Source organism: Esox lucius, chromosome 19 (genome assembly GCF_011004845.1).
Source record: "Esox lucius isolate fEsoLuc1 chromosome 19, fEsoLuc1.pri, whole genome shotgun sequence".
NCBI classification, from domain to species: Eukaryota; Metazoa; Chordata; class Actinopteri; order Esociformes; family Esocidae; genus Esox; species Esox lucius.
In genome coordinates, this window is record NC_047587.1 from 47,027,487 (window position 1) to 47,052,327 (window position 24,841).

Genomic DNA, 24,841 nt, shown 5'->3' on the forward strand with positions numbered 1-24,841 from the left:
CCCTCTGTCGAAATATGTGAGAAGTCCTTACTTTGAATCCAAGCTGGTTATGTTTATTTCATAAACATCCAGAAACCATATTGAACTTACTCAGTCAGAGTAACGGACGACACATCACTGTATTTTCTGCATGGCTGCATGGCCGGGACATCTGCATGGCTGGAACATCCTGAGGGACAGGCATGTTTGTGATCGCCACTGTTTTGGCGGGATCGGGCCTTGAGGCCCTCCTTTGTGAATATGTGCCCCACATAACGGACCTGGTCCAGGTGGAACTTGCACTTGAGAGGGTTTAGCCTGAGATTTATCTCTCGTACTTTTTTTAAGTGGCATTGTGTTCTGCGTCATCACAGCCTCCTATGATGATGTCATCAACTATGATAGCACACGGATACCCTGCAAATAGCTGTTCCATTGAGCGCTGGAATATCTCGCTTGCTGAGCTTATGCCGAATGGCATGTTGAGGAATCTGTAGCGCCCAAAAGGCATGCTGAATGTGGTCAGCATTGATGACTTGTGGTCGAGCTGTATTTGCCAGAATGAGCTGTTTGCATCTCAATCAATCAATCAAAATGTATTTATAAAGCGCTTTTTACAACAGCAGTTGTCACAAAGTGCTTTACAGAGACACCCGGCCTTAAACCCCAAGGAGCAAACAACAGTAGTGTTGAATTTCCTCTAGCACAGAGAACAATGTAGCACCTGACATCTGGGTAGCAATGTCCTCGATGCTGCACATTGGATAGTGAGGTCTCTTCAGGGCTGTGTTGGGGTCCTTTGGATTGATGCACAGCCGGATTTCCTGTTTGTCCTTTTTGTGTGCTGCAACCATGGATGAAACCCAGTCTGTAGGTTCAGAAACTGTGGTTATGACACCTTTTTTCTGCATGCTGTTGAGCTCAGCTTTGACTCGTGCTTGCATTGCCACCTGGATGCGGTGTGTTGGACGAACTACTGGTTGTACAGCCGGATCCAGTGTCATGGAGTATGTGATAGGAAGTTCTCCATGCTCGTCACTAAACACGTCTTCGTATTGTACATGGATCAGTTTGTTGAAATCAGCATTGCTCTCGGTGCTGACCTGATGAACGTGTGGGCTCATTGTAACAATTCCTAAGCGCACACGCTTTTAAAATCCCATTAGTGTCACTACGTCCACCAGGAAAAAAGGTAGTGTGTGTTGCTGTCCATCTAAACAACAAAGCAGTATGACTGCAGTTTGACTATGCCTCTCTATTTTGATGCCTCCATAAGCCACTTGGGTTGGTATTTTTGCTGTGTTCCACTGGTCGCTTTCCATTAACCAGCTGTTGGAAAGTGTCATTTGACATTACATTGCACTTTGCACCTGTATCTTGATTGTCCGGTCATGTACATGCAGTGTAACAAATCCTTCATCTTGATCCTCCGTTTGGGGATTGATAGTGTCCACTTTGACACCATCCACATAGAAAATGTCGTCACTGCCACTGTTATCGGGCTCTTTTAGCTCTAACTGGTGAACCGATTTTCTGCATTCCCCTCTCTTTATGTAGCCTTTGTTTTATTTTCAAAGACTATGTGACATGGACTTGCAGCATTTTTTTGTAATGATTGAATCTTTTACAGTTATGGCATTGCTGTCCGAAGGCAGGACATTTGTTTTTTTGTGCGGCATGGCTGCCTCCACAGTTACTGCATATTGTAATGGATTTTGCCTCACGTTGGCCCACCAGAGTTTGGCTGAATTGCGTCAACAGTGGTGGCTGTTTGGGGCTGGGCTAGAGCCTTATTACTCTCCTCAGTCATTTCGTATATCTGGCAGATTGTAATGGCTTTAGTTAGAGTTAATTCACTGTCACTTAGCAAAGCCTTTCTTATATTGTGATTTCTGATGCCACACACTATTCTGTCACAAATCAGTTCATCTGTCAGGTCTCCAAAGTGACATAATGATGTAAGATTCAATAGTCTCACCTTGCTTTTGATTTCGTGAATGGAACTTGTCTTTCCATGATTTTGTTGTGTTCAGGGTTACATACTTCATGAAATTTCAGTTTCAAGCACTCAGAGTTTTCTCTGGATTCAGTTGGAACGATGACGGCTCCATCTTCACCAGGAGCCCTCACCTCAGCACCATAAACAAATGAATGCCCCCGTTCTATGGCCTCCGCTCCTGCGAGATTGAGGAGGATATGCTTTTGTTTTGGCAGGCTTGTCCAAGTGTGCCGCTGCTATGAACATATCATACTCCTGTTCCAAAATCTGCCAATTCTCGATGTTCCCGTCAAAAATGAGGGGGTCTGGTCTGTGAAATCCATCTGCCATTATTTCTTTTAGACGTGATGTTAGCTTAGATGTCCGCTCCACTCGAGAAAAAATGAAAATCACATGGAACTCACAGGCGATTAATATATCCCTCTTCTGACACCATGTCGAAATATGTGAGGAGTCCTTATTTTGAATCCAAGCCAGTTATGTTTATTTCATAAACATCCAGAAACCATATTGAACTTACTTAGTCAGTGTAACCGGCGACACATTACAACTTGGCGGAAGGTGTGCACCTGAACCTGAAACCTACTGCACATTTGCACTTCCTCAAGTCCTTGTGCTGCTAAATAATCAGCCACTACACACAACACAGTCCCTTGAACACATTCTCCAAAATGATTAAACAAATACACCCTCCGTTTCCAGAATTTGAGTAATTCAACAGCGGCTCCAACACCTTTGCATATCCACAATTTTTCAAGTCATTGGTATAGCATAGCAAGGCCAGCTGTATAGTATGTAAAGTAGAGCAATGTTTGTTTGGAATATTCGCTAAAGTCGAGTAAAGGCTGCATATTATGTGTTTTTTTCTAGATGTTCGAAGAGGTTTGGCCACTTCAAAGTCATCAATATATAGTTGAATAGTTAATCTGATGTCCTCAGGAGAAATTATTCCATTGTCTTTACAAAATAATCCATCACGATACGTTGCATAGTAGCAATCAGATTGTACAGATGTCTTCCTTGTTTTCCCCCCCAATTTTTTTTTTTAAGTAGTTCCTGCAACATTGTGAAGATACATAGTAGAATGTTCAGCACCCTCTATTTGCCAATGAGCAATCGATGGCACCACGCTGGCCACCAGCTTTTGCCGCTTTTCTTCTGATCTCAATTAGCATAAGCTAATGTGTCTCAGGGGGCTTTCCACCGGCGGCCCGACTGCTTTATGCTGGCGGCTAGCCACCCAAGAGAGATCGCTGTGATGTGCTCTAACTGCTTATGTTGACATGTTCTTTCAGCAGAGATGCTGTTGTACCCCTTTTATTCTGGTACTGATTATTTGTATTAACTTTATTTTAATATTGTTAAATCTTAGTGTTCAGAATTTTGGTCAACATTGGTCGTTTATAAATAAAATAGACTTTGACTTTTGCACTATTGCTTGTGTAAAGGACCTTTGTACATGTACAGTAAACACATAGAAACAGCCATCTCTCGCCATTGCTTACCATCATTTTTGTTCCCGAACTAATGGCCATTTTCCGCATGGTACCAGCTCAACAACTCACCTATAGCGTCAACTTTAATCGCTTCAAGGTGGACAGTTCTTTACTGTGTTTAAACACCGCCGGGTCAGTAGATGGCGCTGTAGCGAATGTGAATCGCACGTAAGGCAAGACAATCGCCATTTTTGCGAGCTAGGAATACCACGTTCTAGTAATGTGAAAACTTGATCATTTTAGTGACTTGGTTCTTTAAATCTCATTCAGGAAAAGGAACAACTCTTTTTCAAAGGGTGTAAGGTATAAGCTATATGCTCTGAATTGGAAAATACAACATGTGGATTATGACATTGTTTTACTACAATTTGATGAACTCCAGAAACAAAAGAAGATCAAGATTGCTTTGGTCATCGGACTGAAAATTATTGAACGCTGAGTAACCTACATAGTTATGGTGAGTTATTTTCTGCGTTATTATAAATAACTAATTGTTGTTACGTTATAGAGTAAGAACGTTATGACTGTTTTGTATTAAACATTGACTGCAATATTCTATTAACATTCAAATTCTTTAGACAAAGTCACTGGCGGGAAAACAAGTTACAGAAACTGAGCTTGAAAAAAACTGTGTTGGCCTGAGATGAAATACCTACAGTAACCCTTGTGTTTCTTCATGTGTCCACAAGTTTGGTTGCTTACTATTTTTTTGTTTCTTTGTTTATCCTCAAGTTCGGATGTTTTGTGCTTCTTCGCACATCAACAGTTGAACAGGTATGGTAACATTGTTAGCTAACTTATCTAAATCGTGTTTCTTAGTGTATCAACAAGTTAGAATGTTATAAATATGTGCTTATTCCTTGTAACTTTTATCAACTGATACGTAACGTTAGCTAAATTGTCTTTCTTTGTGTAACGTTATTTACATCATGTGGATAACATTACTCTTGGCAGTAACATTTAGCTAGACTAGCTAAACCTGCACTTGTTACAGTTCTGTTACTGAGGTGTCTTCTGTGTATTTATGTATCCACATTGTTCTTTACTAGCCTGTGTGTGTCTTATGCTGCCGGTTTTTTAAACCTCTTTTCTAAACATTGCTTTCAGGTCATGACGTTTTCTGTAGTTTTGTTCCTGGAGGAGGATGACTGTGCGGCAGTAGTTTCACGCCTGTGGCTCAAAGGGGGAGTTTGCTACAGGCCACCACACAGCATCACCAGCAAGACGTCCTTCAGCCATGGCAAGTTTGCCAGAACTTGTTCACCACCTGAAGACACCTGGGAGGCTGTCCTTTATAAGCTCATCAAGCATGCAGGTGAATTTGAAAACGGAATAAAAATGTGAAACTTGGAATGAAAATATGTTTTGCAGGGTAAATGCTTACAAAAACATACCTTTTCCTAGACAAGTGAGAGACCGGATGTGTGTATCGCCAGAGGAGCGAAAATCGTTCCAGCGTGGGCCCCTACCACCCCAAGGACCCACATCTAATCCAACAACACCCTGTGGATTGGAGGTATGTGAATTACGTGTTGATCTCCTAATTGCTGCAATGTTTACTTGGTTTCACCGTATTTACCTGTTCACCAACTTTTATGTTTATTTTTAGGATGGAGCAAGCACAGTACTCCAAGGCACCAGAGAGGTACTCCAGGCCACCATGTGTAGGACTGCTACATAGGTATGTTTTGGGTTCATTCACTTAACCCAGATGCTTAACTTGTTATTAAAGCATGTTGCTTCCAATTTTGTTTGTCAATTTCAATAACATTTTAAGGGCAAGAAGACAGAGGTTGGGGGAAGTTTTAGCTCTGCACATGAAGGTATGAATGAAGATTTTGTATGTTCAGCACCCTCTATTGGCGGACACTGCGATTTGAGTTCTGATTGTAAAATAACCAGATATTTAGGACTGAATAATTAACTGTCTGTCTTTACAGCTGGCTCTACAATCAGGTAAAAACAAGACTATAGTTGTGCTAGCATGTTGTCTTCATGAAACATTTCATTTGTCTTGAATGTCATGCAATTCTCAAAATCATGTCAGACCATTGATGTACAATATCTGATTACTGTATTTCAGGAGCCATAAGGAAGAATCCTTCCAACGGCATGACATTGACGAGGCTGTCCAGAACCAGGTCCCCAGGTACCAGAAAGGGGCAGCTGACCGTGCAGGTGGGAGAAGACATTGCGGGGGTACAAGGGACCTGCCGTGAATATGAATGACATCTCCAGCACAACCAATATTGCTGCTAATCTACAGTATGCTTCTTTTTTTTTCCTGCTGCTGCTATGTACAGTGTTATCTATATGATTGCATTATCCTCTTAATATATTTAAAGCTGTGTGTGAATGTTCTTAATTATAACTGTAGTTGTAGTGTGCTATGCTACCATTCATAAGCTTATTGCACTGATGTATCTATAATATTCAATAACTATCGATTGTCGCTAGGTCACATTGCTGCTAGGTATATTACTGCCATTCTAGCCCTTGTTTATTTTGTATTGTATTATGTTTATTTTTTACTTTTTCACATTCAAATACTGTAATTTTAGTATATCTGCTGCTGGACACGTTTTCTTGCACTATTAGAAGTTACATTTTGAGGAGACATTTATTTTGAATGAGAAGTTTTGTCTGGACATTGAACAATTTCATGATTCTTTACATGTGCTCTCAAATGTTTTTTTGTTTTTTTTTCTCATCAAATGGTTTTATAAAAGCACATATTTGACAGTGGAAGGCCACATTTGTCTCAAAGGCTGGATTTGAGCACCACTGTGCTTGGTGTCTTGACAAATGAATTTTTTATGAATTTAAAGAGCCAAAGGTGCAGATACAGGTTTCATGCAATCATGGCAAATTAATAATTTTGGAGTGTTGACTATGTATTAAACGGGAGTGTTTAAGAAGATTCCCTTGGAAATGGCAGGAAAAAGAGCAGAGCTACAATTCCACAGCAAGTTTGAATCTTGATTCGCATTTCTGTAACAATAGAGGTGGAAATATTTTGTAATAAACAGGTAATTCCTGTAAAATATGCTCTAGTCAATGTATTTGTGTATATTCCTACTCAAAAAAATTATTTAAGACTATGGTTATGTTCTTATATTAACAACTTCTAACTTAAGTATAATAACAAATACTATCTGATTTAATTTTAGCTATTTTTGTTTTTGTATTTTCAGTGACCCAGACCCTTGTCATTCATCCAAACCACCCAATTACATTGTTTGTCTTAACCTCTTCATCACTAGGCACCATGTAAAAAGATGTGAACTCATTAAAATCGATACGTTTTCAAGTGGTTTTATTTGTTCAGACACTACTTTTGGTAACAAAAACAATGTTGTAATAAAAAAAAATGTTTTTTGTTTAATAATTTAGTGAGTGTTGATCATTGAGGAACACGGCTATCACTGTTGGAATCTGTGAAGTAGTAGCTTTCAAGTGGTGTATCGCTTTAGTAGATATGTTGAGAAAAATAAGTTATCTGTCTACATACATATGGACATGCACAGTTTTAAAATACAGTACTGGTTTTGCTATATGGTTATATATTTTTATGGAGTCAGAAAATTATTTCATTTGGGCAACAACAGTTTTGATAGATTCACAGTTGAGACGCTTCTCGTTCCAGTAGTGTATTACATTCAGGTATTCACATGTTCAAAAACCATACTACATCATTGTTTGAGATTGCGGGAGGAATACCCTGGATATGGGGAACCTCGGGATAAAGAGGTTTAATATATATAACTAAAATAAACAGATGTACCCTGTTAACCTTTAAAATGGTTAGGAAGAATCTGCAGGACAAAAAAATAGGTTAATAACTATTGTTATAAGCCTTTAACTATACATTATCATGTTTTTTAATCAGACTAAGATTTTGGATGCATAATGTTCTTTTAGACTAGAAGCTTTTTATTTGAATTAACATTTGTGTAAATTTGATACTGGAAATTATAAATATACCTTTTATCTCCAACTTCCTTGACAAATGTGAACTGCACAGTTATACCAAACTCTGAAAGAATAAAGCAAGTACAATTGGGTACCCATACTTATAACCCCATGCATGACATACTGTAATGACAGTCAAACTTGGCTAACCTTTTGACATTACCACCAATTGCCTCTTCTACAGAGATGGGTTTTTACAAACGAGATAAATGACAGACAAATGGCTCAAAAACTAGCTATGTGGGACTTACTATTTAAACATGCAATCTAGGCCTCCTTGCTGGACACTGCAAAAAATGTACTAAATTATGATACACCATTGCCCTGTAGCTACCAACAATACGTTAGTGCTAATATGCTGTACTTGTGCATGCTCAACTAAGATTAACAGCTTATATATCTGAATAATGTTAGCCATGCTTTCTTGTAATGTGTTAGTATAATTACCTTTCATGGTTACAGTATCTGACCCAATGCACAGCACAACCAAAAAAACTATAGATGGAATAATAAACACTTACCATTCAAATAATTCAGTTTCAGTGTAGCGTAGACCTTCCCGAGCAACTTGTAATAAATTATACTAAATTATGTTTATGCAACTCTGTTCAATAATCGCGAGCGAGCAGATTTTGGGCCATGCACTTACTGGAATTCTATAGAAAAGGCGGTAGAATCAGAGCTCAGTCATTGGTCGATGACTGAAAATGAAAAGACATTCACTTTTTCTGGACATTCACTCAACTCTTTAGAGTTGTCCTGATTTACAAACAATAGTCAGGGCTTCCATCTGAACTGTAATCAAGATTTCTTTGGACATGCACCAAATTCTTTATTCATTCTTTGTTAAACTATTAATTCAGTGATTGAAATGCCACACACAGGGAGGGAGAGACAGGAATGTTTTAATCTGGGTGTAGTACCACTATACTCACTAATATGCATTGTCAGCGTGTCAGGCTTTTTAATGCCTACATAATCCCAGATATTGATTCGATACATCAATTCAGTTCAAGGGGACATGGCACTTCTTGAGAGGAAACCATAGGTGGGACATGCTGGACATTAGAGTGAGAGGGCAGTAGCAGAGATTGAATTACACCGGCCACCCTTTTCCTAATAATTTCCCAATCTTTCTGTTCCAACATGATGGCTGGTGTGGTGTTTTATGGGACAAACTGGTATAAGAGATCCTAGATAAGGGGGCTGGAGGATATACCCAATTTCACCAGCCATCCATTGATGTCTGTCCGCATGATGTAGCTAGTTTCTCATCACCATAACACTAACTCCAGTGTCACATGTTTGGAACCATCTAGTTCTGCTGTTGAAAAATGGCTATGCAGTTTATGGAACAACCAGGTACCATGTAGATGCTAACTAACTTCCCAAGATCTAAGTTACTACACCTCTGCTTTTAATTGTAATTTCCCATACCGGCAAAGGAAGTAATTCAGGCTTTATGGCTGTTTATTTTCGAGACACAGTATCTTATGTATGAACAATTAAATTGAATCAATTTACACCCATCCGGCCACTTCATTAGATACACCCTTTCAACTGCTCGTTAACAGAAATATCTAATCAGCCAATCATGTGGCTGCAATGCATTCCAGGCATGTAGACATGATCAAGACAAACTGCTGAAGTTCAAACCAAGCATCAGACTGGGGAAGAAAAGTGATTTAAGTTACTTGGAGCATGGCATGGTTTTTTGTTGCCAGATGGGCTGGATTAACTATTTCAGAAAGTACTGGTCTACTGGGATATTCTCAGACAACCATCTCTAGGGTTTACAGAGAATGGTCTGAAAAAGAGAAAATATCCAGTGAGCGGCATTTCTCTGATCATGTAAAATCATGGAGGTGGGACAGGATGACTGCACCATATTGAGGGCAGGATGTATGGGGCCATGTATCGCGAGATCTTGGCCAATAACCTCCTTCCCTCAGTAAGAGCATTGAAGAACAATCAAATCAATCAATCAAATTTATTTATAAAGCCCTTCTTACAACAGCAGTTGTCACAAAGTGCTTTACAGAGACACCCGGCCTTAAACCCCAAGGAGCAAACAACAGTAGTGTTGAATTTCAGTGGCTAGGAAAAACTCCCTAAGAAGGTCGATTTTTAGGAAGAAACCAAGAGAGGACCCAGGCTCAGAGGGGTGACCAGTCCTCTTCTGGCTGTGCCGGGTGAAATATTAAGAGTCCAATTGGAATAATAAATACATTTCTCTGGACTAAATCCAGAGTCTATGTGATTTTAGACTAGGTCAGAAGTATGACCAGGTGGACAAGGACAGGGACAGCAACGGGCCCCCCAAACCAGGTAATCTGCAGGTGTGGACCTGGACCTCATCTCCTTCTAAAATTTAAAACTGGAGGAAACTGAGAAAAGTTAGTAGTATATCCCTCATATCCCCCAGCACAATAATATAGCAGCGTAACACCTTGGAACTGAGACGGGGGGGGTCCGGTGACACTGTGGCCCTACCCAGGGGAGGCCCCGTACAGGGCCCAACAGGCAGGAAATCAATCCAACCACATTGCCAGGCATCAACCAAAGGGACACCCACCAACCGAGTATTGCTAGCGGCGTACAGCCCAATTGCACAAGTGCGCAACAGAGAGTCAACAACAAGCCAGTGACTCTTCCCCCGAAAGGCATTGGAGGGAGGGCATCCCAGTGGCGACGAGAGCCCACCTGGCAAGACAGCAAGGGTGGACAGTATCAAGCCTACTGGTCACCTTCACGCCCCCGGGCCATGCTACACCGAATTATAAACCGTGCTGTAGAGATGAGTTTTTAGTAGACACTTGAAAGTTTGCACTGAGTTTGCATTTCTAACCTTAATTGGCAGATCATTCCACAGGAGTGGAGCTCTATGAGAAAAGGCCCTGCCGCCAACTGTTTGTTTAGAAATTCTAGGTACAATTAAAAGGCCTGCATCTTGCGATCGTAGGTTACGTGTAGGTATGTATGGCTGGATCATTTCAGCAAGGTAAGTAGGAGCAAGTCTATGTATTGATTTATAGGTTAAGAGTAAAACCTTAAAATCAGCCCTAACCCTAACAGGCAGCCAATGTAAGGACGCCAGGACAGGAGTAATGTTTTCAAATTTTTTTGTTCTAGTTAGGATTCTAGCAGCCGTGTGCAGCACTAATTGAAGTTTATTTATTAATTTGTCTGGATAACCAGAGAGAAGAGCATTGCAGTAATCTAATCTAGAAGTAACGAAAGCATGGATTAATTTTTCTGCATCAGTTTTTGATAGAAAGTTTCAAATTTTTGCGAGAATTTCATAAATGTTTTTTGTCTTTAGGAAGGCATTCAGTTGTAGGGAAACACATTTTTCTAAGATTTTTGAGAGGAACGGGAGGTTCGATATTGGCCTATAATTGTTTAATATGTCGGGATCTAGATTAGATTTTTTTAGAAGAGGCTTAATTTCCGCAATTTTTAGTGAGTTTGGTACGCATCCGGAGGAAAGGGAGCAATTTATTATGTTCAGCATTGGCTGACCAAGCACAGGAAATAACTCCTTAAGTAATTTTGTAGGAATCGGGTCTAGCTGAGAGTTTGTGGGTTTAGAACTCATTACAAATTTTGTAAATATGTCGAGCGATACGGTATCAAAAAATTCAAGTGTCCCCATTGACACCTGGTCAGGGAGGTTCAGGAATTTTTTTGGACAACTGAGATTTTGAGGACCATAACTATTTAAGGATTTAGTTATTTGTTTTCTAATGGTGACAATCTTTTCATCAAAGTAGTTCATGTATTCATTACAACTAAAGTGAAGACCCACTTCACTTGCTTTGCTTTTTTGTTAACTTTGCAACTGTATCAAAGAGACATTTTGGATTGTTTTTGTTCGCCTCAATCAGGTTGGAGAAATAAGCTGATCGAGTAGACGTGAGTGATTTTGGGTATTGTACTGTACTGTCTATCCAGGCTAGTCTAAATACTTCCAACTTGGTGGAGCGCCACTTTCGCTCCAATTTTCTGGAGGCTTGCTTAAGTGCTCTAGTATTGTCGGTGTACCAGGGAGCAAGTTTCTTGTTGCGTATTTCTTTAGTTTTTAGTGGTGCAACTATGTCTAATGTATTTCGCAGTATTGAGTTTAGATCCTCGATTTGATCGTTTACAGATTTATTTACTCTGTCGTTAATGAGCGAACTTGTAAGAATATCAAGGAATAATTTGTAGTCCGAGAATTTATAGTACGGCTTTTGAAACTCATTGTTTGGGGGGCAAGTGGATTTCTTGTTTTAACGGTAAATGTAATAAGACAGTGATCTGATAATCCAGGATTTTGGGGGTAAATTATTAGATATACAATATCTATTTCTCGTGACAGGACTAAATCTAAGGTATGATTGTGGCAATGTGTTGGACCTGAGACATGTTGGATGAAACCCATTGAGTCAATTAAGCCTTCAAAGGCTTTTTGAAGAGGATCATTGGACTTTTCCATATGAATATTGAAATCGGCAAAAATTAGAATACTATCTGCCATGACTACAAGGTTAGACAAGAATTCTGGAAACTCATTGAGGAACAATGTGTATGGCCCGGGGGGTCTATAAATAGTAGCTACGTAAAATGATTTATCGGCCTGGTTAACTTTCATGAGTAAAACTTCGAAAGAATGAAACTCTGTGATATGTTTGAGAGTAAGTTTATATTTACTGTCATAAATATTAGCGACACCCCCTCCTTTTCGGGACGCACGAGGGATATGATCACTAGTATAGCCAGGAGGAGAGGCCTCATTTAAGGCAGTGAATTAATTAGGCTTTAGCCACGTTTCACATAAACCAATAGCATCTAGTTTATGATCAGAGATTAATTAATTTACTGCAACTGCCTTTGGAGCAAGAGATCTAATATTTAGGAGTCCCATTTTGAGATGCGAAGTGATACAATTATTTTTATTTTTGACAGAGGTGGAGGAAGGCTTTATCTTAATAAGGTTGTTTTTGTTAGCACTACCTTGTTTAACTTTTCTCAGCCTGGAACGAGTCACAGTGGCAATAGGTAAAGCTGTACTAACTACTCTGGCTATGCTATTGACAGACTCCACTATGCTAGCAGGCTGGCTAACAGCCTGCAGCCTGACCTGCACCCTATCTCATGTTAAAGCTATAAGAGTGAGACTCCTGTCAATGTTCCTAGATAAAAGAAGAGCACCACTCCAGCTAGGATGGAGTCCGTCGCTCCTCAGCAGATCAGGCCTGGCCCTATTTCTGGGAGAGTCCCAAAAAGAAGGCCAGTTATCTACAAACTCTACCTCCTGCGACAGGCAGAACTCCGTTTTGAGCCAGCGATTGAGTTGCGCAAGTCTGCTGTAGAGCTCGTCACCACCCCTAGCTGGGAGGGGGCCAGAGACAATTACTTGATGCCGACACATCTTTCTAGCTAGATTACACGCTGATGCTATGTTCTGCTTCGTAAACTCTGACTGTTTCATCCTAACGTCGTTGGTGCCAACGTGAATAACAATGTCTCTGTACTCTCTATACTTGCCAGTTTTAGACTTCGCTAGCACCAACCCCAGATTTGCGGCTACGTCGGTGGCTCTGCCCCCCGGTAAACAATGTACGATCGCCGGCTGATTCTTTAGTCTAATACTGCGTGTAATGGAATCGCCAATGACTAAAGTTTTCAGTTTTTCAAGGCCACCGGTAAAACATGCCTGCCGATCATTCCCCTCCGAAGACGGCTCGGGCCTTGACTCCGACTCCAGTGGGGAAAACCTGTTCAAAGTCTCAGTTGGTTTTAGCAACGATTCAGGTTTAACTGGTCGACGGCATTTCTTCCCAGTGACCAAGAGAAAGTTATTGCCCGGCTGCAGGAGCTGTGCCGGGGGGCTAACAAAACTATCGTTTCTACCTGGTGGCACTGATGCAGATTTTTCTATTTCTACACTAGCATAATCCTTGCCTGGCATTTGCGTCAGAAGCCGAGCCTCTAACTCTGCTATCTTTAACTTAAGACAAACATTCTCCTCAGTGTTGTTGCTACAACAATTACAGTGATAAGGCATTGTAATGATACTTAGCCTCGGTTGTTCAGGGGTGAGTAGTTATGTTAATTATGTCCAAAAAGAGTCCCGGTGTAGAAAAGTTGGGTAAGAGGTCAACAGATAAATATTGCGTTGGTGAAACTCTAAAATAGAATTTTGACCAATTAGTTTATATCGAGTAATTTCGAAAAGTTTGGCAGGTAGCCAGGTAGGTAACAGCAAGCAGAGTACAGCACGTCAACAATCCCACAATGCAGTTCGAGCAAAAGTGACCAACTCTTTACAGATGGGTCATGGCTGGGTTTTCCAGCATGACAACGACCCGAAACAGCCAGCTAAGGAGTGGCTCCTTAAGAAGCATCTCAAGGTCTCCAGACCGAAACCCAATAGAAAGTCTTTGGAGGGAGCTGAAGGTCCGTATTGCCCAGCGACAGCCCCGAAACCTGAAGGATCTGGAGAAGGTCTGTATGGAGGAGTGGGCTGCTGCAGTGTGTGCAAACCTGGTCAAGTACAGGAAACGTATGATCTCTGTAATTACCAACAAAGGTTTCTGTACCAAATATTAAGTTCTGCTTTTCTGATGTATCAAATAATTATGTCATGCAATAAAATGCTAATTAATCACTTAAAAATCATACAATGTGATTTTCAGGATTTCTGTTTTAGATTCCGTCACTCACAGTTGAAGAGTACCTATAATAAAAATGACAGACTTCTACATGCTTTGTAAGTGGGAAAACCTGCAAAATCGGCAGTGAATCAAATACTGTATATGTATTTAATATCAATAATATGTATCATTTGTATTAATTATGGTTCATTAAATATGTACCAAAGATAGATTTTTTGCATGTTAGTTAGGTACTCTGAAAAGATAGGAAAGCAGGTTATGAAATTGGATATATAGTGACTTGTATTTGTGCTGACCGGTCTAATCATGGGTCTCCTATTTTTAATTTAGGAGATGTGGTCTTGTTATTCAGTTGGATCTGAGACAAATAAGGTTATTGTTAAAGGCTCATTTGAGTCTATTTTAAACACTGAATGTCAGGAGGTACTGTAAGCTGTGGTCAGACTCATGTATTTTCTCTTTCCCATGAAATGTACTTTTGAATGTATTTCCTGAAATTTCCTTGGCACACATTGGTCCCCTTAGTGCCAATTCTGCATTGTTTAAACGCCACAGCCTGTGGTGTTGTATCCTGATGAAGACAGCGTCGAAACGTTGGTCTTATTAAAAAATTATATGCATTTGAGTTTAGAGTGTGCAGCTTTTTCATTCATTTTGTTTAAACGCCACAGCCTTCCTGAATATTGTTGCTGACCATGTCCATCCCTTTATGACCAGAGTGTACCATCTTGTAATGGCAACTTACAGCAGGATTACGCGCCACATCACAAAGCTTACATCTTAAACTGGTGTCTTGAACATGAAAATGAGATCACTATACTCAAATTTCCTGTGGAATATATTACAAAAACAGAAAAAACAGAGTATTTTTTAAATCTTTTAATATACTTCAACTTTAGACTATAAACATTGCAAAAAAAAGGCTATCGCCAAAATATTGTTTCAAGTCAGACAGCACAATTTTTTCTCTGCATTTAGGAGAAAAAGGACCATGGGCAATAAAGTGCACCGAAAAAATGTATATAAGTGTACCTCTGTATCTGTATCTGTCTACTTCTCAGGGCAGGCCTAACAAGCCAGGTCCATTTTTAGTTCACATCTCTTGGGATGTGAAGAAACACAGCTGACACTAACAGAACCACAGCTGCACTGTCATGACAGCATTTGCATCATCAGTCAATGATTAACTCTGGAGTAGCTGCTTTCAGTTCTGGAAAGCAGCTCAGGCAGTTTTTGTGGGCTTTTAGAGGGGTAGAGAAAGGAGTAGAGAGAGGGAGTGTAGGGTAGATAGAGAGGTGGGATAGAGATGAATAGATTCATATCTCTCAAAGCTTACTTTTTAAGCATCAATGGCAGATTTTTCTTTATAAATATAAGCATCTCTAAATTTTTGGCAGACAGCTTGTTCCTCTTCTCATATACATTATTCCCTGCTGTGCTAAAATTTCACTCACTATCTACACTTGTGCACAGTGCACAGATGTAGGGTCATGCTGCTTGTGCGAGAGCGGGAAAACTGCTTTTATTGTCCTGACAAAAAACAAGCGGCTGTCCGCTCTGTTGGATAACTGGCTCCAATAGGTAGTGGTTAATCTGTGATGATTTTGAGCTGCTGATGTCACTGCCACCATGTTCCCCATCTTCATCCAACAACTCGGCATACATAGCATGCAAGGAGCTAGCTCGTGGTACTTTCTCTGGGGGCTCGGAGCCACTTGCTGCCAAACTCGCCTCACCATTCTGCTGCTCCAATCCATTTGCCAGGGCATCAGAAAGCAGCTCACGTATCTGGGTTTTTAGTGCATCTGGGAAATATCTGTCTTTATACCTTTTTATTAACAAGAAAAACAAAACAGTTGTTATTTTTTTGAATCAGAAAATGTTTATTGATCCCCGAGGAGAAATTGTTACAGTTGCTCCATTCAAGAAAATAAATACAGTGGGGAGAACGAGTATTGGATACACTGCCAATTTTGCAGGTCTTCCCACTTACAAAGCATGTAGAAGTCTGTCATTTTAATCATAGGTACTCTTCAACTGTGTGTGACAGAATCTAAAACAGAAATCCAGAAAATCACATTGTATGATTTTTAAGTAATTATTATTTATTGCATGGCATAAGTATTTGATACATCAGGAAAGCAGAACTTAATATTTGGTACATAAACCTTTGTTTGCAATTACAGAGATCATACGTTTCCTGTAGTTCTTGACCAGGTTTGCACACACTGCAGCAGGGATTTTGGCCCACTCCTCCATACAGACCTTTTCCGGATCCTTCATGTTTTGGGTCTGTCACTGGGCAATACGGACTTTCAGCTCCTTCCAAAGATTTTCTATTAGGTTCAAGTCTGGACCCATCTTCAATGCTCTTACTGAGGGAAGGAGGTTGTTGGCCAAGATCTCGTGATACATGACCCCATCCATCCTCCCCTCAATACGGTGCAGTCGTCCTGTCCGCTTTGCAGAAAAGCATCCCCCAAACCATGTAATCCGCAGGTGTGGACCAGGACCTCATCTCCTTCTAAAATTTTAAACTGGAGGAAACTGAGAAAAGTTAGTAGTACATCCCTCATATCCCCCAGCACAATAATATAGCAGCGTAAAACCTTGGAACTGAGGTGTTATGTCCTCCAGACATGGCGAGTGGAGTTTAGACCAAAAAGCTAAATTTTTGTCTCATCAGACCACATGATCTTCTCCCATTCCTCCTCTGGATCATCCAGATAGTCATTGGTAAACTTCAGATGGGCCTGGACATGCGCTGGCTTGAGCAGGGGGACCTTGCATGCGCTGCAGGATTTTAATCCATGAAGGCGTAATGTGTTACTAATGGTTTTCTTTGAGACTGTGGTCCCAGCTCTCTTCAGGTCATTGACCAGGTCCTGCTGTGTAGTTCTGGGCTGATCCCTCACATGTCTCATGATCATTGATGCCCCACTAGGTGAGATTTTGCTTGGAGCCCCAGACCGAGGGAGATTGACCATCATCTTGAACTTCTTCCATTTTCTAATAATTGCGCCAACAGTTCTTCTCACCAAGCTGCTTGCCTATTGTCCTGTAGCCCATCCCAGGTCTACAATTTTATGCCTGATGTCCTTACACAGCTCTCTGGTCATGGCCATTTTGGAGAAGTTGGAGTCTGTTTGATTGTGTGGACAGGTGTCTTTTATACAGGTAACGAGTTCAAACAGGTGCAGTTAATACAGGTAATTAGTGGAGAACAGGAGGGCTTCTTAAAGAAAAACTAACAGGTCTGTGAGAGCCGGAATTCTTATAGGTTGGTACGTGATCAAATACTTATGTCATGCAATAACATTCAAATTAATTATTTAAAAATCATACAATGTGATTTTTCTGGATTTTTGTTTTAGATTCCGTCTCTCTAATGATAGCTGGCCTACTTGTTCAAGCTACATATCATAGTGTACCTGTGATAAAATTTACAGACCTCTACATGCTTTGTTAGTAGGAAAACCTGCAAAATCGGCAGTGTATCAAATACTTGTTCAAAACTACAGCAATTGAGCTCCTTGGTAGTAGTGGTAAACACGTAGTGGTAAACACGTCCCTGTTCCAACTTTTTGAAACGTTTTGTTGGCAACAAATTTAAAACGGGCATGTATTTTTACAAAAACAATAACATTTCTCTGTTTCAACATGTTGACTTTATTCTATTTTCAATTAAACATAGGGATAAACAATTTGCTCAAATCTTATGTTTTATTTGAACAATTCTTATGATTATTCCTAGGAAGTTAGTAAATCATAAGCTCAATTCAGATTTATTTATCCACATCATTGCATTCTGTTTTTATTTGCATTTTACACAGTGTCTGGACCGTTTTTAGAAATGGGGTTGTACTAAAATGTAAGATTATAATAAATAAATTAAAGCTGCGAGCAGCGTTTCAGAGGGCCAAGCGTGGCACAAGAAGCCTCTCACTGCATGCTCTCACTAGAGAAATGTTTTGCTATTTAAAAATGCCCAATGCCGCTAGTAGCCAGGATGTCCAATCAAAGGAGAGGAAATCAAAACAAAACAAAAAGACCTTGAAAACAGAAAAGGAACCAGGCAATCCTAGTTCAGCCGATTAGGAGGGATGAATATTGTTGTCGCTTGCAGGTTTAAATCCCTGGTTTTCTATGTGACAGACTGTCTTTAATCATTACACTATTTAAACAGCAGAATGCAACTTTTACCTCAGCCGTTATATTTTTGATGAAATAACGTGGACAAAATAACATTTATAAACAGAACTAAAGAGTAGTCTTGCACAAAGACTATATAGCTAATAGCTATACATCCTACTTCTAACGAAAACAATGACTCCAATCACTCCATGGCTGATTTGTTTCTTTGGAAAACAATAACAGTATATAAGGGTCACGTAAAACAATTCTTCTCCTAAACATGAGAATCGTGGTACTAAAGAGGGGATATACACTCACCTAAAGGATTATTAGGAACACCTGTTCAATTTCTCATTAATGCAATTATCTAATCAACCAATCACATGGTACTTGCTTCAATGCATTTAGGGTTGTGGTCCTGGTCAAGACAATTTCCTGAACTCCAAGCTGAATGTCAGAATGGGAAAGAAAGGTGATTCAAGCAATTTTGAGCGTGGCATGGTTGTTGGTGCCAGACGGGCCGATCTGAGTATTTCACAATCTGCTCAGTTACTGGGATTTTCACGCACAACCATTTCTAGGATTTACAAAGAATGGTGTGAAAACTTTTTTATATAACTTTTAAAGATAACGGTTCAAAGGTCCTTCACACCAAACGGCATGCAAATCCGTTCAGCGGTCTCGGAGGAGATGTTGTTAACGTGTTTTTCACCAAATTAAAAATGAAGGAAAATCCAAGGGACCAATTTGAAAGACCCCAGAGACTTTTTTGGTCAGCATGAGAAGGGGTATATATGGAACTTGGTTGCATGTCTCTACGACATTCGGTTTCATTAGATCTGAGCTTCACTTTTTCCATTTTCGACTGAGTGCTACATCGCCACCATGAGGAGTACCATGATGGCCAAGGTCCTTCGGCCAAGGTCCGTCTACAATCAGGCATGGTTTGGAGCATTTTGAACCAGAGGGGACCGGGCTATGGACCTCTGAAAATGGCCCTGGAGAAGAATAATTATAATAATAAAACATACAAAAATAAAAGGGTTCCAGCAACTTCATTGCTTGGCCCCCTAATGACCTCAAGACAAATGTTGAAAGGTTGTGGCTGTAAATAAGAATGTTTTCTTAGCATACAGTTCATTGTATAATCTTCATGTTTAAACAAACTAACTTGCCAGATATTTGTATTACACTCATTCAGTGGTATAACCATATGTTGTGCTGGTGCCACAAACTGATAGACTCAATGGCAACAGTATCACCAGTGAGAGTTAGTCTGGGCCTCTGATATTAAATTGAAATAGAATCCTAGACGCAATAATATGGCTGCCAATCTGCACATTACAGAACATTTACTGAAATTGTGTATATATTAATATGATTGGATGTACATTGCACAAATTGCATGGTGATGTTCTACTGTATGGGAATATCTGCTTTACCAATTGAACATTTTAATGGGGTTGGAGCAATGAGAATCCCCTCTGAGCCTTTGCGCCTTCAGGCCTCTAGGCTAGTGGTAGCCCAGAAGATCCTAGGGAAAGTGACAGGAGCTGCATGTGTTTATATCTGGCTAGATATAGTGCTCAGCACTATAAATAGACTACTGTTACTGCTCTGAGTAGAAGATGGGTACTCTGGAGGATGACATCCCCATCTGGTTTCTACATTCAACACCAGCTCATATCTCGTCACTCCCTCACTTTCTCCATTTCCTCCAACCCCTAATCTTGTCATTTTCTCAGTCCTTTCATTACTCAGTTTATTTCATCCCCCCATCCTCCCTCCTCTCAATTCTCAGTTCCCTACATTCCTTTATCCTGTCATTTTTATTGTAACGGATTTTGTTTAAATGTAGGAAAAGGACAAAAATGGAAAGGGGATTTTTGTTAGTTTGTACATGAGGTCCAACCAAATATTAGCTTCCTCAATAAACCCATCAACTCAAACTTTTAGTGACTGCCATGATGTGGAGCACATCATGGCAGTCAATTAGGATTGACTGTACAATCCTAATCGGTGTACAATTAGGATTGACTGTTTTTCTCAGGGACAAAACTATTTCTCTATCCTGAACAAATCCTATTTCGCCACTGGCCATTTTAATAGTTCATTGGCCATTCGTGAATGACATTGATACAGTTAAACTGACTTACTATGTATTGCGTTTGCCACTGTCCATTTTGAACAGCTTACCGGTATCTACTGACTTACTGGAATAGTCATAAGAATTGAGCAATTGCTAACGAGTCTGCCAAAGCTATTTAATTTCATGGCAAACGACGTACTTTTCATTAGTGAATGACATTTATACAATAACTATCAATAAAGGTGACAATAACTAACCTTTTCATCAAGTGAAAAGACAAGAGAATTGTGGAATATACCAGAAATAATAAATAAATGTAATCACGCTCAATAGATTCGAACGTCTTCCATATGAGAGACACTGTCTTTAACCACTATGCCACGGCAACACAATTTTCAGCAGTCGCTAGACTCCATTGAGGATTTTGTTAAATACTAACTTCCTTGGAATAATCATAAGAACTGAGCAATTTCTAGCGAGACTGAAGATGAACTATTCCATGCCAGTCACAATATAACCGAATACAGTTTAAGTTTTTAGCCAGCAAAGTTTTCACCGTCAGTAAGAGACATTCGCTCTTCTTAGCCGGCTCCGCTTATGTGGTCCGGCAAAAAAGTACAAAGTACTTCCCCAGTTTTCACAAGAGCTTGCCTGTGTTCATCACACGAGGGAATGTTTTAAATAGGAAGTTTAACTCCCTTTAATCAGTAATTTAAGAACTTCCCTCACCTGGTGAACAAAGCCAAGTTGTTTTGCTTAGTACTTTTATGCCTCTGCCAGAAACCCATATACAACCCTGTATCCAAAGAAGTTGGGATGCTGCATAAAATGCAAATAAAGGTGGAATGCAATGATGTGCAAATCATTCATCTCTATATTTAATTGATAATAATATCAAGACAAGATATTACATGCTGAAACTGAGAAATTGAATTGTTTTTGGAAAAATACACTCACCGAAAGGTTTGACCCCCTTTCGCCTTCAGAACTGCCTTAATTCCACATGGCATTGATTCAACAAGGTGCTGAAAGCATTCTTTAGAAATGTTGGCCCATATTGATAGGATAGCATCTTGCAGTTGATGGAGATTTGTGGGATGCACATCCAGGGCACGAAGCTCCCGTTCCACCACATCCCAAAGATGCTCTATTGGGTTGAGATCTGGTGACTGTGGGGGCCATTTCAGTACAGTGAACTCATTGTCATGATCAAGAAACTAATTTGAAATGATTCGAGCTTTGTGACATGGTTCATTATCCTGCTGGAAGTAGCCATCAGAGGATGGGTACATGGTGGTCATAAAGGGATGGACGTGGTCAGAAACAATGCTCAGGTAGGCAGTGGCATTTAAACGATGCCCAATTGGCACTAAGGGGCCTAAAGTGTGCCAAAAAAACATCCCCCACACCATTACACCACCAGCCTGCACAGTGGTAACAAGGCATGATGGATCCATGTTCTCATTGTGTTTACGCCAAATTCTGACTCTACCATCTGAATGTCTCAACAGAAATCGAGACTCATCAGACCAGGCAACATTCTTCCAGTCTTCAACTGTTCAATTTTGGTGAGCTTGTGCAAATTGTAGCCTCTTTTTCCTATTTGTAGTGAAAATGAGTTGTACCCGGTGGGGTCTTCTGCTGTTGTAGCCCATCCGCCTCAAGGCTGTGCGTGTTGTGGCTTCATAAATGCTTTGCTGCATACCTCGGTTGTAACGAGTGGTTATTTCAGTCAAAGTTGCTCTTCTATCAGCTTGAATCAGTCGGCCCATTCTCCTCTGACCTCTAGCATCAACAAGGCATTTTCGCTCACAGGACTGCCGCATACTGGATGTTTTTCCCTTTTCACACCATTCTTTGTAAACCCTAGAAATGGTTGTGCGTGAAAATCCCAGTAACTGCGCAGATTGTGAAATACGCAGACCGGCCCGTATGGTACCAACAACCATGCCACGCTCAAAATTGCTTAAATCACCTTTCTTTCCCATTCTGACATTCAGTTTGGAGTTCAGGAGATTGTCTTGACCAGGACCACACCCCTAAATGCATTGAAGCAACTGCCATGTGATCGGTTGATTAGATAATTGCATTAATGAGAAATATAACAGGTGTTCCTAATAATCCTTTAGGTGAGTGTATATGGACTATGAGTAATGTGGATTATGCTGGGAGCGCAGGCCAGTACGAGTTGTGGTGTGAGTTGCAGTAAAGTGTCTTCTATTCTCTTGGACTGTAACAACCACTTAGATCACTGCGCTGGCACGAAATGTTAAAAAGGAAAAAAAAGCTGAAAAGGAAATTTTTTGAAAAAATATTAGTTAAACCATTTGTTCATATGACTGTGTGGTGGAGTGGGAGGTTAAAAGGGGAAGGAGCTCCAGAAGAATTTAAGTAGACTACATGCTTGGGGGTGGGGTGCTTGTGGGGTGCTTATGGGGTGGGGGTGGGGGGGGGATTTCTACCTGTCTTTTCTTCTTTTATTTACAAACACCTGTCTGTTTTTTTTTTTGTTTTTTTTTGTCAAGCAGTATATTCTACACTGTATAATCTTAACCCACTTTTGCCTTAATGGAAAGTAGACAAACAATGAATAACATTTGCTTCATATCATGGAATGTCAAAGGGGCAAACAAATCTACTAAAATAAGATTATTCTTCACCTCCAAGATTTGAAAGGAGATATAAGTAGTTAATGTAGGGTATAATGTGTCAGAATGGTGATTTATGGCCCTGGAGGGCGGGGCTTCCATATTGATGTGACAGGTGGGCGGGACATTCGGTTTGTAGGGTGGGACTTCTGGTATGACGTATGTTAGGGTGGGACTTCCTGTATGGTGTGTGTACGGGCGGGACTTCAGGAGTGACGTACGCATGTCCGGTGACTTTGTGATTCATGATTACATTGATGTTTTACAACGTCTGATGAGCAGAACAGACTAGTGTTATAACAGGTGGGTTATGTTTGATGATTAACAAATGGGCTTTAGGGTTCCGGAATGTTAATCAACAAATGGGGCAATAAATAATTGTTGTGTAGGTAAGTTGTTTGGTGTTCAACAAAAGGGTGCCAGGGTTCCACTGCCATGTGGTACAACAGATGTAAACTTCCATGTTTTACAATGTGTGTGTGTGTAACATGGTATTTTTCCACAAGCACAGAGTTACACATGAGAGACATGCTTTTTGTGTAAGATATAAAGGAGGGGGGGTAGGGACTTATGCTTTCGGAGAGTTTGTGTCGCGGTTTGGGTTTTAAAATATTGTTATAAATAAAAACATGGATTTAGGCACATGTGTATGTATGAGCAATGCTGGGTTTTGTAATAAAAATGGTTGTTTTAAGTCAGCATTAACTTTTAAGTTGCATTTTACAGAAAAACTTTACAATGTTACACACCAGGTAGAGACATGTCAGGATATGTTATTTCAGGTAATTAAAACATTCGTAAAGGCGTCTTTTGAAATTGTACAAGGGGGATCAACGCGAGATTGTTTTCCACACATTGGTAGAAATGATTAATAATAGGCAATGTTGGTTAAAAAAAAATGCTGTAGTATCTGCATTCTCGTAAATCTGATTTTTGATTGCTGTATTACGGTCTTGTGTTTGTTAAATGTTGAACAGATTAATGGCGATATGGTGACATATCTGACGGTTGAAATGAATCATCAGTGTTTTATAAAATCCTCCAAGCCCGAGGACCCCAGTGAGCGCTACATATTTTATGATTTCGAGACAATTGCCAATCCGGTGAATGGTGTACACAATGCAAATTTGATAGCGAGATGTGGTGTTCAGCCGGAGATGGTTGTGTCACTGCTTTTTTTCAAAAGTTTAGGCAACCAAAATATAATGACTACACATTTATAGCACACAACTCTAAAGGTTTCGATGGTTACATCTTGATGCAATACCTTGCTAACAATGGTATTGGCACAACACTTATTTCTAATGGTCGCAAGCTCATGATTTTTACAGACAGCACTTTCAATCAGAAATACATTGATAGTCATTGCTTCCTACCTATGAAGCTGTCGGCCTTGCCACGTGCTATGGGTTTTAAGGATTTGCTACTTTCCTTACAGGTTTAACATCAAGGAGAATGAGAACTATGCTGGCCCCCATTCAGAACCGCATTACTATGGTGTGAATACCATGATGCCTAAGTTTTTTGCAATGGTATGCAACTGTTTCCGCAGACCCCTTTGTCATGCAGGATGAAATGAAGGCTTACTGCGTGAATTATGAGAGAGGGTTGTCTGCGCTACAGACTCAAGTTCCTGGAGTGTGGTGGTGTTGACCCATTCCGGTCAATTATGATTGCTTGGGCTTGCACGAAAGTATTTTGCAACAGATTCCTCACCAAAGACACCATTGCATTGGTCCCCTCAGACAACTACAAACGTTGTCAGAAGACATTCTCAATACACTGGCTTGAATATGTGGCCTCCAATGAGAATATATCAATACAACACGCCCTGAACAAGGGGGAAGTGAAAATCGGTGCCTACT

General features: G+C 40.2%; 1 protein-coding gene and 1 long non-coding RNA gene across 12 annotated transcripts in view; both read left to right on the forward strand.

Annotated features, from left to right (window-relative positions):
* The window catches only part of LOC105009031 (membrane-associated guanylate kinase, WW and PDZ domain-containing protein 2), a 364,503-nt gene that overhangs the window by 69,664 nt on the left and 269,998 nt on the right, over window positions 1-24,841 (forward strand). The gene's annotated exons all lie outside the window — the stretch shown is intronic.
* Window positions 4,623-5,598, forward strand: LOC105007332. Its single transcript, XR_827539.2, has 4 exons — window positions 4,623-4,789; window positions 4,879-4,990; window positions 5,084-5,155; window positions 5,558-5,598. It is a non-coding gene; the product is annotated as an uncharacterized LOC105007332 (long non-coding RNA).